Source organism: Solanum lycopersicum, chromosome 3 (genome assembly GCF_036512215.1).
Source record: "Solanum lycopersicum chromosome 3, SLM_r2.1".
Classification (NCBI taxonomy): Eukaryota; Viridiplantae; Streptophyta; class Magnoliopsida; order Solanales; family Solanaceae; genus Solanum; species Solanum lycopersicum.
Genome location: NC_090802.1, coordinates 49,726,531 through 49,740,137, shown reverse-complemented (window position 1 = coordinate 49,740,137; position 13,607 = coordinate 49,726,531). Strand labels below are relative to the sequence as shown.

The following is a 13,607-nucleotide window of genomic DNA, read 5'->3' as shown; positions in this document are numbered from 1 at the left end:
GTATAACTATATATTAGATACGTACATTGTTGATACAATAAAAAGTATATATTGCACATTGACTTTTATTCAATCTCAACCTCTCAATATATTGATTCGTTTAAAGTAAAAACTATCATTGTCTTTACATGTTCTTTACTACAGAACAAGAGGTGAGTTCTATGGATTAATTCATTGACAAATTCTTTATAACCACCTAGATGATCAGAGGAATTTCTTACAAGATGTAAAAAGATACAAATTCGAAAGAATTAAAGGAATCACGTGAAAGAGGAACACAGGGACCAAATAAGGTTATTATATATTATGATAATGACTTGTTTAATTCTTTTTAAATTCACTTTGCCATCAAAACTGTTGTTCTCCACTCTTCCCCTCAAAGGCGCCAGTCTCACTCTTCTGGATATCTCCGGAGATTCAACGATGAACGGGTAACAACGGAAAATGTCTATGGACAATGAGAAGGTGCAGGTTCTCCCTATCCCTCTGTTGTCCCCTCTGTATTACCTTCGATTGTTTAGTGAATTAATGACCTTTCTACTCAATTGAAGATGCTCATTCTATCACTAGAGTTTCACGATAAGAGATACAAAACCAAAAAAATACTTAATTAATGCTAATGGGCATCGATAAAGCCATCATGCATGAGCTCTGATACAATTCTTCGTCAATTTCAATGTTCCTTTGGCTGCTAATTTATGGTAGCAGAGAATCTAGGGTCTTAGTTAGAGATTTTTATGATATTCAACTGTATCAATATACATCATGATAAGGGAGGAAGTGGATGTTAGGATCTAGTGGAAAGAAAATTTTACAAAGAAAGAGCGGCGTGGATAAAACATTGAAATGCTTTTAATTTAATGCAACAGTCTGTCATAAAATCGACCAATCCCTTTCTCACCAGGGGTATATCGATCTCTCCAAATTTTAGTGCTCTAATCGAAACTAGCTCACGAGTTGATATAACCATTGCTCGATAGTGTATTTCTGACCTATCACAATATAACTGGTCTAAGACCAATCAAGGTGTTATTGGGTATGGTATGGTTCCTTTATACATTTACTGTTGGGGCTTAGCTAAAATTAAAAAATATAGATATTTTCAAAGAGATCGGAGCCAAATACGAGTTATTCTAGTTGTACCATCTATTGTGGTATGTAACTTGTATACTTTTGTATGTGCACATAGACACACAAAAGTTTTTAAATTTTATACCTCGAGTCACGCGGATTAGTTAATGCCCCTTTATTTGTGTTGGTGTCTTGGTGCATGCCAATTGATTTTTGCAAAAATCTACAGGATGCAGCAGGATATGCTGCAATGGTCCTGGAATAACTGTGAATAGAGGGAAAATAAATAAGAAATAACAGAATGTTATGTATCTCAAATAATGGACAACAAGATAGTATTAACTACCTGCACATGGAATAGTTACTGCCTTGATATATAGACATGCATATAAATATTCTCATTTTGCATTCCGGAAATGCGTTTCTGTATGTACACGTGCTGACGTGCAATTAAATCCTCAGTCAAGTCGTCAGAAATTTTGGAAAGCTATCTTGTACCTTTGACGGTGTTGGGTTGAAACCAGCATCGGTCTTTGCAAGCAGAATATTGCTCAGTGATGCTTGGAGAAAAGAAGCAATTGCTTATTCATTAATAAGAGAGCACTTGTTTTGTACAAATGGTTTTATACCTATGAAGCATTTTACTCTAAAGCAGCATCTCTTCAGGACTTCAGCCCTATCACTTTTTCTTGGCTTTGGTTCCATAAAAAGAAACAAAACAGAGAATAACACAATATACACGTAAATTACAGGCACACATGTTCCTTCTTTCAAATTTTGGACATATATTATCATGAAGGTATTATTTGGCAGACTGTAGTGATGGAATACAAGACTGGTAAATTATAATTTGTAAACTATGAATAACAGAAAGATTCTGACCTTACCCAACGAGCATCTGGAAGCAGACGACCCGACCAACGGACAGTTTCAAAATTCTCGGTAATTCCATACCCATCTGCCTCTAGCTTTTCCAATATCACCTCAATACTCTCTTTACCCTGCAATTAAAAGCATGCAACATCCTTCAAAATGTTTCAAGAGCAGGTACAACATCAAAAAGAAATTTCAATGACACATAACAGAACTGTACAATATAGTTTTACCTGCACCACCGGAAAATAAACACACCTCAGGTGAGCATGTGCTTTGGAGGAGGATTTTGTTCCTGAGAAAATTGGTCTCAGACTATATAATGCATAGACTACGATAACAGGATTTGATAAAAATACTTGGCAGGTGTTTGTCGTGACAAATGATACACATGTTACCTGAACAAACTTTCAATCACTGCTATCCTTTACGTGAAAGCTAAGTTGCATTACAAACTCTGGACCATTGCAGGACAGTAACCTCTCCACCTTCAATTTCCGCTAAATTAGTGTCATTGACCTGTGAATTTGCATAAGCGGAAAAATCTGCTTAAAAAGAAAAAGATTATCTACTAAAACAATTATTGGCAAAGGGTACTATGATTGAGATTTCCCCAAAAATATTAGAATTTGCTTATTTTTTGGTGATAAGAAAACAAATAATTCATAAGTTATAACAGATATTTAAATAGTAGCTGAAAATTCTCACACAAATGATCGTTTTCCTATTTATATGATCAGTAAAGCTTATATCTAAGAATGCATGAAAAAGGACCAGGAATTGAACAGCAAGGGCAACTCTTATTGAAATGCATTAAATATTAAAAAAGAAAACGACTAGGAAATGCCACATCTGCTTAGACAGAATTGAATTTCTAACCAGAAAAAGCTCTTTAACAAATTAGGTATTGATTTCCTTTCCTTTTTAGAACATGCATCACACAGTTATTTAAACACATCCATTTGAGGAACTCGATGTGATGAATTATAGGAAAAAGAGGCTCCACATTAATTTTAAAGATGAGACATAGTTCGATGCAATCAGGCTTAGGTATACTAAAAAAGCTAGGATCATGTAAGTAATAGGTATACTAAAGTCCAAGCGGAGATTTAAGATGATTCTCAACAAATAGCAATCAATCATCTGATACTTATTGGTATCTCCTGGGTTTCCACCAAAAATATAAAGGAGTTCCTGAAGTGTACAGAAGTGTCTGGCGTCTGTTTGCCTTTATAAAGACATCAACTGCACGAATTAGTAAAATTATCCCCGAGTTATAACAACATATAGACACTGTACCTGGGAAATTTTAGTAGCTCTTTTGGTTGGCTATCTAAACTTTCACATTGTTGGTGAGAGTACGATCCCCACCCTGGTGTCTCCTCTCCCCAATTTTCCCGTCCCCTACCCCTTTTTAAAAATACAATAAATATAGATACTATACCTGAAATTCAATAGGCATCACAGTTTTTCCTGTTTTTGATACTTCATCACACTGCCCAAAGAAATAATAATGAATAAGATACAAAAGGGTAGATGGCACAGGATAAATCATGTAAAGACAGAGATTATCATCACATCATCCATCACCACATGCACCAGACTGTGGTACCATCATCAGCTACAATGTTTGTTGATCCACAACCCATTTTATGTGACCTTCCAGCTCTCTAATGATTGTCATCTAACTAAAATAATAGTTATCACAATGACTATTGACATTAAATTCTGGAAATGAATTCTCAAAGTTTGAACAATAACAACTACTATTATTCCTCAGTGCCAATCAGTTGGGGAGAGACCAAAGTTTGACAAGGTCAAGTAAATTCGATACCTGCAAAGTTCATATACTAACAATAGGAAATTTGTAGTAGCATACACTCAGCAAAATCCAAATAAGAGAAAAGAAATGTGAACTGTGTAATACAGAAAGGCCTGTTCTAAGGTGTATTACAATAGCTGGAGTACAAATGGAATAGGTAATAAGCAAAAGAAACGGAAAATGATGCTTGAAGCAACAAGTAATAATTTCAAAATCACAATACCCGGACCCCCACATGGATAATAGTACTCAGTTCATATATATACACACACACAATGTTACACTCCTTTGTTTTTGATGAAACAGAGGCTCTTCTACAGAAAAGGCAGAGCATGAAAACAAGTAAGTCATTGTTTTTTTGTCTAAAATGAAGTCATTCTAAACTTTAGCAAGACACACGTGCCTAAATGCATAGATGCAATAGGCCCTCCATAACCAAGCATACCAAAGTAAGGCTGTAAAAGCAACGATCATATAAGCAAATGTCAGCCAAGAGGATAAAGGAACTGCTAGATATAGAAACCAAAATATTGTTGGATTCCCAGTTTGTAGGTTGGATGAATTAAGAATCACATAATATAAGGTAAAAGCAGCCGTGGTTTCTATTAAGAGACAAGGAGCATCTGTAGAGAAAATAGACTAAAAAGGAAGATAGAATTAGTATGTCGGTAAGTTTTCAAGGATATATATATCGAGAGGCATAGTGATATATTCCATTTAAATGCTTGTAATCATCTTGTTGCCTTTTTCTTTCTCCCTATAAAAGAGTATTAATTTATGTCTTTCTATTATTGGTGGCTAGTGACTATGAATTCAATGTTTGCCTCCAATAGGTAAACTTTCAATAGACTAGTGTTTTCTATGGGTTAATTTCACCACTTTCAAATTGACATATAAATTTCCAGAGAATCTCTCACAGCTATTGTAATATAAGATTTACAATGAACTTATGAACACAATTGCAAAGTAAACTAATATCAAAGTGGCATTTGAAAAAAGGTATCTACTGATAACTCATTAGCACATGACTCGTAATAACACCAAGGAACTTCAAGTAGAGGCTGCTCTCCGTTAGAAATAACTAGAAACTCGTAGTTCGTTGATCATTCAAGGTTTTCTGAATCCAATTCAAAATTGATATTATCTCCTGTTACTTTATTCATTTTTGTTCAAAACATTCATGAGATAACATACAGGATACTTCACAGTGCCCAAATTGCAGGGGAATGACAAGACAAAATCAAACATGAGTTCATTGATATGTAACTACTTGTCTAAGTTCAGGCTGGGACGGTTTCTAGCATAGAGATTTCAAAACTCAACCAAAAGCCACAGAAAATAAATATGTAGGGCTGCAAATTTGAAATGTATTTCTAATAAAGATGTTTTGACCACAGATAAGCAAATTGTGTATTGGAATGATGCAACAACCTTTAAGTATGGAGATTTGATTTTCCTCCTATGCCTCTGTCTCTCGATGATCTATGAATGGAAGCTCCCATTTTTCCCCTGAAACACATACAGAAAAACGTAACTGAAAACCACGAAAGTGCAGTAAAATACTTTGCCAAGATGGTTTTAAGATAGAAATAACGAGAGAATTGAATAGTTGTACTAACTCTTAAGATATATTTATCGGATTTGCAGCCAATACAGACTTGGGATACACGGTAGAGAAGCGTTACAATTTCTTTTGATATCTTTTTTCCAAAAACAAAAAAGAAAGATTGTAATTTAGATCATATCTATAAACCAGTTCTTTCAAAACAAAATGATAAAGCATCATAACAAACATACCCAACATGATAGACCTTACACAATGCAAATAGCAGAAACAGAAACAGGCCTGATTTTGTTAAAACAAAAACAGGCCTGATTTTGTTAAAACCCTAGATAGTACCAACTATATAAATTTTATATTACTACTATATAGAATAGCAATGAACAAGGACGACCACATTTTAGTAATTTTAATATTATTTAAGGGCAAAATAATAATTGTGTAATTTATGGTCAAAATGAAAAATCTAGAATAATTTATACATGTCTTAATTTTTGTTCTGGGCTCATAAGGATATTATTGTATTACTACTATATAGAAGAGTCATGAGAAGGGCGACCAATGACATTTTAGTAATTTTAACATCATTTAAGGGCAAAATAATAATTGTGTAATTTATGGTCAAAATGAAAAATCTAGAATAATCCATACATGTCTTAATTTTTGTTTTGGACTCATAAGGATATTATTGTATTACTACTATATAGAAGAGTCATGAGAAGGACGACCAATGACATTTTAGTAATTTTAACATCATTTAAGGGCAAAATAATAACTGTGTAATTTATGGTCAAAATGAAAAATCTAGAAAAATTCATACATGTCTTAATTTTTGTTTTGTATTACTACTATATAGAAGAGTCATGAGAAGGACGACCAATGACATTTTAGTAATTTTAACATCATTTAAGGGCAAAATAATAATTGTGTAATTTATGGTCAAAATGAAAAATCTAGAATAATTTATACTTGTCTTAATTTTTGTTCTGGGCTCATAAGGATATTATTGTATTACTACTATATAAAAGAGTCATGAGAAGGGCGACCAATGACATTTTAGTAATTTTAACATCATTTAAGGGCAAAATAATAATTGTGTAATTTATGGTCAAAATAAAAAATCTAGAATAAGCCATACATGTCTTAATTTTTGTTTTGGGCTCATAAGGATATTATTGTATTACTACTATATAGAAGAGTCATGAGAAGGACGACCAATGACATTTTAGTAATTTTAACATCATTTAAGGGCAAAATCATAATTGTGTAATTTATGTTCAAAATGAAAAATCTAGAAAAATTCATACATGTCTTAATTTTTGTTTTGTATTACTACTATATAGAAGAGTCATGAGAAGGACGACCAATGACATTTTAGTAATTTTAACATCATTTAAGGGCAAAATAATAATTGTGTAATTTATGGTCAAAATAAAAAATCTAGAATTATTCATACATGTCTTAATTTTTGTTTTGTATTACTACTATATAGAAGAATCATGAGAAGGACGACCAATGACATTATGGTCAAAATGAAAAATCTAGAATAATTCATACATGTCTTAATTTTTATTTTGGGCTCATAAGGATATTATTGTAATTTTGTTAAAGTGAAGAGTTTCTATTAATTAAACAAACAATAATGAATGTTAAGCTTGTTTTTACATACTTTTGAAAGAAATTTTTGAACTAATTAAAATAAAATGTGTTTGAATAGTTAATATTTTTCTATTTATTTTTCTATTAATATATTTTATTCTCTCTCTCTCTCTATATATATATATATTATATAGAAGAGTGAATGGAAGGATTACTAGGGGCAAAAATGTAATTTATTCTAATAAAAATCTATTAAGAAAGATAATAAATAATTCTAGAAATCTCTTTCTTTATATAAAGTGAATAATGATCAAAGGGTAAAAATGTAATTTCACGCTGATAAAAATCTACCTAGAATGATAACAAGAAAATTAAATAGTTGTAGAAACATCTTAAGTTATTGTTATTACTTCACTATCTTTTCTTTTATGAGTTATTGTGATATCTATTTTGTTATTAATCTATTTTACTATTACTTTTATTTTAATTCTTAATATTTTTTCTATTAATTATGCTTATAAAAAAATGCCTACTTTTTACATAAAAATTTATCATGAATTAATTATTTTCATCTTTATTTTGGCTCTAATTAATATATTTGAAAATAAATAAGTGTGATAAAAATTAATAATATATATTAGGTTGAAATTAAAGATAAAAAGATGTTAAAAAGTAATTTTACAATTCAAAATGAATAATATATATTAGATTGAAATTAAAGATAAAAAGATGATAAAAAGTAACTTTAAAGACAACTAAGAATTAAAGTGTAATTTTATTCTAGCAAAAATCTATCAAGAATAAATAATTCTAGAAACATCTTTCTATATGTGAAGTGAATGATGATCAAAGGTTAAAAAAATGTAACTTCATACAAACAAAAATCTGCCAATAACAAAAAAATTAAAATGGTTCTAGAAATATCTTTAATTATTATTATTAATATTACCTTATTTTTTGTATTTCTCTAGTTTTTATGAATTATTGTGATATTTATTCATTATATGAAAGTAAATTAATTATGATTACGATTAGCTCTCAATAATTCTATATCAAATATAATATTAGATGAAATCAATCAAAAATAAAACTAAAATTTATATGTATATTTAAATTTTGTGTATTAAAATATTTTTAAATTTTGTGATCTTAAATATGTGATGTAAAAAAAATTAAAATTCAGAAGTTATTTTCTTTTTGAGATGAAATAAAAAAATAAGTTCATATAAATTGAAAAGGAGGGATCATATATTAAAAATAAAATATATCTGTGTTTATTATTAAAATGAGCTTTCATATATTTTTTAAAAAAATTCTTTTGGTTTCCTTCTATTAATTTGTGCATATATGTGGAGTTTTAAAGATTTGAATATTTTAATATCAATATATAATGATTTGAAAACTTTAATTCTTTGTTTTAATTTCTAATTTGTTGCATATTTAAAAATTACATAAAAAAGAAGCTTAAAATATCAATGTAACAATTCAAGATATTTTTAGAAAAACATAATTAAAATTTGTAATGAAATTTGGTTGATTCCTTTATTTTTGTCTAAACAAAAGAAAATTGCATATATTGCTTGAAAATGACGTAAGAACTAAAAAATACTATAAATCACAGTAAAATGACAACTAAAAATATGTGAGAATCGTATACGAAATCCCATTGACTTTCCTAAAATCACTTGTAACATATAAAATGAAACAGATGGAATAACATATACTATTTAAAAATGACATAAAAGGTAAATACATTAACAATTTAAAATATTTTGCAAAAAAACACATATAAAAAATTAGTTCATTTTTTCAATTTTTATTCATGTCACATAAATTGGAAGAAAATAATTAGGAAAAAATACATGAATTAAACATTTTTAAAAATAATTACTGATTTTAGCGATACTTTTTGTTTATTACCATATATAGCAATACTGTGATAAATCTGTAATATCTATTGAAAGTGAATTATGTTTGCAATATATTTGAATTATAATTATTTTTGAAATATTTTATGTTTGTTTGGTAAAAAAATTGTCAAATTGTATTATAAGTGTATTAAAATGTGTTATAAATGCATTATCCATCATTAAAACTTATATTATATGTGAATAATAAATTGTTTCTTGTAATATGTATTAAACTTGTATTATAAATGAACAATGCAAATAGCAGAAACAAAAACAGGCTTGATTTTGTTAAAACCCTAGATAATACCAACTATATAAATTTTATATATTATATTATATAGAAGAGTGAAGTGGTAGGACGACCAACGATAAAAATGTAATTTTATACTAACAAAAATCTATTAAGAAAGATAGCAAAAAAAAAAAAATCTAGAAAGATCTCTTTGTATATGAAGTGAATGATGATCAAGGGTAAAAAATTTAATTCATATTAACAAAAATCTAACAAGAAACTAAATAGTTCTATAAACATCTGGTTAATGTTATTTCTATCAACTCATTTTGTTATCACTTCACGTTTTTTTATGAGTTACTGGGATATCTATTCATTACTCTATTTAACTATTACTTTGATTAATTCCTAGTATTTTTATATTCTTATGCTTACTAAAAATGTCTACTTTAACATAAAAATTTATTGCTTAAAAATATAGTTAATTATTTTCATCTTTATTTTGACTCTAATTAATATACCTGAAAAGAAACAAGTATGATAAAATTAATAATATATATTAGATTGAAGTTAATGAATAAATAAATTTTATTTTTAATAATTTTAAAAATATATATTTTAGAAGATGTTAAAAAGTAAATTTACAAATAAAATAAATAGGATGATATATTTGTATTTAAAGTAAACTAAAAATGTTTATTAGATTATAAAGGTGTAGTTCTTCATTAAAATATATAATCATATTTGTACTTTTACTTGATTTCAAACATATTAATCTAAATATGTGAATTGATGTAAGTTTGATTAAAAAAGTTGAGGACGATCTAGGGTAATATGATTATTTCATATATATTTCATTTTTAAAACTATAAGTTTTATTTTTAAACTTCATTAGAATATATTTTTTTCAAGTGGTAAATTTCCTCCACAAGTTACATGACTTTTCTAAAAACTATATATTGTAAAATTTTTCTAGAAAATATAAGAATAATTTATTGAAAAATATATATTCATTTATTACTTTTTATTTTATCATAGATAAATCAGTTTTAAGCAAGTTATATAAATTATTATACTAACTACCTCATGTTAAATTACTGCAGTATATATTATATCAACTGTTGCTGAAATTTATAAATCTTCTTTACTTGAGATAAAACATTTATTCATCATGTTTATTAATTACTTTAGAAAAAAATCTTTGTTTACTATAAAAATTATTTTCCTAATTTTAATAAATATTAAGACAGAAGGTCATGATTATTTTTATCCTTTTATTACTTTGTATGATTCATTATAATTTTCATCAAGCATGTCATTATTTTTTATAAATATTATGTTTTATTGTTATTCCCTATCATGTTTATTTGAAAATATTATAATAATTTTCCTTTTAAAAACCTAATAAAATTTCTCTTATAAGGTTATAATATTGGGCCCGTAAACGAGCCTTTCATTATCTAGTATAAAATATTTTTGGACCAAATTTTCAAATATATAATATTATTCTTAAATACCTAATTATAAAAGGAAAAATTATATAAATTAATACATTTAAATTTTTTTTACTGATTTTAACGATACTTTTTGTTTATTGCCATTTATAGTAATGCTTTGTTAAATCTGCAATATGTATTAGAAGTGAATTGTGTATGCAATATATATGAATTATAATTATTTTTTAATATATATCATGTTTGTTTGGTAAAAATTTGTCACATTGTATTATAAGTGTATAAAAATGTGTGATAAATGTATTATTCATCGTTAAAATTTGTATTATATGTGAATAATAAATTGTTCTTTGTAATATGTATCAAACTTGTATTATAAATGAATTAAAATTGATCAAGTAAAAAAAATATTATTACTATAAATAGTAAATATTTTTTATTATAGTATATTTATGTAAGTATTCCAATATAAAATGAGATGGAGAGGTATAAAGTTAAAATAATTGGACTATCTTGCGCCTTTGTCTCATTGAGCACCGGAGACGATCTTTATGCCACGTGTCTTATACTTATTTTGAACTCTTGGCGTGGAAAGTGTGAGTTGTAAGAGAAAGTGAGTATTGATCACTTTCAAACGGTCATAACTCATAGCCCGTGATGATTTATGGGTAGTTATTGATATGGTTAGAATGTACTTGGAGAGGTCTTTCTAACACCGCCAAGTTTGCGCATTTTTGATATCGTATGAGGGAGATATGCCTATCGAAAGTTGGGAAATTGAAGTAAGGAAAATCCCAATCCAGATTTAAGGAAGGGCAAACTAGTCTTTTCATTAATTAATTTCTTATTTCATTTTAGGGATTTATTTGGTGTAAAAACAAGTTTTGGTTCAGATTAGAAAATTAAAATCACGATTTAGGCTTAGAGAAGAGAAAAAAGAAGAAGGAAAGGGAGAAAAGTCAAGAATTCGCCAAGATTGCCAAGGTCTGCGAGTGGAATTGGTTAGGGATGATCCCTATCAAGGTATCTGAGATTTTTTGTGTTGGGTTAATTCACCCCCACACCAACTTATTTAAATTCTTGTTCGTTGAGTTGTTGCATGCCTAGTGTTGATTTGATTCTGTTACCAAGTTGTTTTTTGAGTCAAATCTATTGGATATTAAAGGTACTAATGATCCCTAAGTGTTCAAAGAAAGATCAATGGAAGTTTAGAGGGTTTAGAGATGAAAACGGAGGAGAAAATTTAAAATGTTCGTAGGGCCCTGGGGCGCCACACCAGCCATAGTGTCCCAGCTTGCCCTCTGAAGTGTGGGGCCTGGCGCCCCACGCCTCTCATAGCGCAGAGGACGCTAGTTCACCCCATTCCTTCCCCACTCTTTCATATAAGTTCCTATGAGTTACAATTGTTTTTACATTTAAGTTAAGAGGATACTAAGATTTCCAAAGAGTTTTGAGCAAGAAAAAGGGAACACTGATTCCAAGAGAGTTTTCTAAAGCTAAGTGTTAAGCAATAATATCAACCCAAAGAAAGAAGTTGTTTTAAAAACATGAGCTAAAGTATATTTTGACAGTAGCACTGAGCATCGATGCGGGGATAAGAGTTCATATTAACTCAAGTATCCATTAAAATTATATAGTCATCATAGGTATTAACAGACCATACTTTTTAGATGATCAAGTAGTTAAGCTAGTGGATCCACTAAGTTAAGTAGTTCTATGCAACGACAAAGTATAGGACAGTTTTGACAGCGTGAGGAAGACGTTGTATCACCACTTAGGCTTATAGTGATGGTTGTCTGTTAGAGAATCTCCCATAAAAACGATATTACTTCGTATATAAGTAAAGTTGAGTTTATTATTGGATTTTCTTTAACGAACTAAGTGTTTTCATTTTTTACAAGCTTTATATATTGCATGTGTTTAATTGTTTTATATTAAGTCAAATTATTCATTAGTTGGGCAGAGCCAAGGTAATTGTTCCTTCTTACTCTTTTTCAAGCTTAAGTTGTAGTATGCATTCCAACTCGCATACTTGTACATTCAATGTACTGATGTCAGTTGGCCTGCATCATATCATGATGCAGACGCAGGTAACCAAGACAGCACAATCCAGCGCCTCGTTGATCCAACTGAGCACTCGGAGTCGGTGGTGAGCCTCCTTGCATTCTGGATGACACAATTATTACTTCTCAATCTTTCTTTTGATATGATGTTGTGAGGTCTGTTCCAACATCCATCTTAGTATTATAGAGGCTGCATAGACAGTCAGACAGTTAGTATTGAGCCTCTCATCTTTGTATTGCTGATATTTTGTCATTGACACTTAAGTGTCATTTTGGCCATTTAAGTTATTGAATGAGTCTATTTCATTGAGTTAAGTCTTCCGCTGCGTTAAGTAAGTCAGGTCAAGGGTTTGCTCAAGGCCAGCAATGGTCATTGAGTGTCGGTCACGTCCAGGGTGTATGCTCAGGACGTGACATAGAATTCCTTTTACATGCTCGTACATTCCACGTACTGAGCCATTTGTCCTGTATCTTTTCATGATGCAGACACAGGTATTTAGAGTCATCAACAGGAGATTCGTTTGATACATCTGAGAGTTCGAGTTAGATATGGTGAGTCTCCTTACTTTCGGGAGATTTCAGTTACTTTTCAGTTTAGTCAGAATGTTGTGGGTCTTGTCCCAACTTCCATCATTATCAGTTAGAGGTTTCATAGATAGTTAGTATAGTTGAGAAGTTTGTATTATTCATTTATTTTATTAAATCTTTTAAAGACTTAAGTTGCCTATTTTGGGGCGAATTGAGTATATTTTATTATTTAGAGTTCCCTTTTGAGTTAAAGTTTGTATTTAAGTTTTATGAACTTTTATTTCAGTTTTAAGCTTTTGCATGCTTAAGTTAGTCTTTGCTTGTAGTCAGTCAAGATGAGATTTCGCTTAGGGACCAACAATGATTCTTGAGTGTTGGCCACGTCCAGAGTGTAGACTCGGATCGTGACAAATAGTCCGCAACTTAATATGTCGTATTCACTGTCATTTCTTTTGGCTTGGATGTAGGAGCCCTTTTCCTGCTAATGAAGCCTA

At 29.6% G+C, this 13,607-nt stretch overlaps 1 protein-coding gene across 11 annotated transcripts in view; it reads right to left on the bottom strand.

The window, feature by feature from the left end:
* Positions 1–5,721, bottom strand: part of LOC101258734 (uncharacterized) — a 48,524-nt gene extending 42,803 nt beyond the window's left edge. For 7 of the 11 annotated variants that reach the window (XR_011220022.1, XM_069295028.1, XM_069295029.1 and 4 more), the window contains exons 1-8: positions 5,564–5,721; positions 5,386–5,466; positions 5,198–5,275; positions 3,389–3,439; positions 2,343–2,463; positions 2,178–2,239; positions 1,418–2,072; positions 1,217–1,336 (exon numbers count right to left, since the gene is read on the bottom strand). The gene's annotated coding sequence lies outside the window, so the exon portion shown is untranslated. The remainder of the gene's footprint in view (positions 1–1,216; positions 1,337–1,417; positions 2,073–2,177; positions 2,240–2,342; positions 2,464–3,388; positions 3,440–5,197; positions 5,276–5,385; positions 5,467–5,563) is intronic. The other 4 variants (XR_740488.4, XR_740482.4, XM_069295032.1 and 1 more) reach the window with 3 other exon arrangements.
* Positions 5,722–13,607: the final 7,886 nt, after the last annotated feature.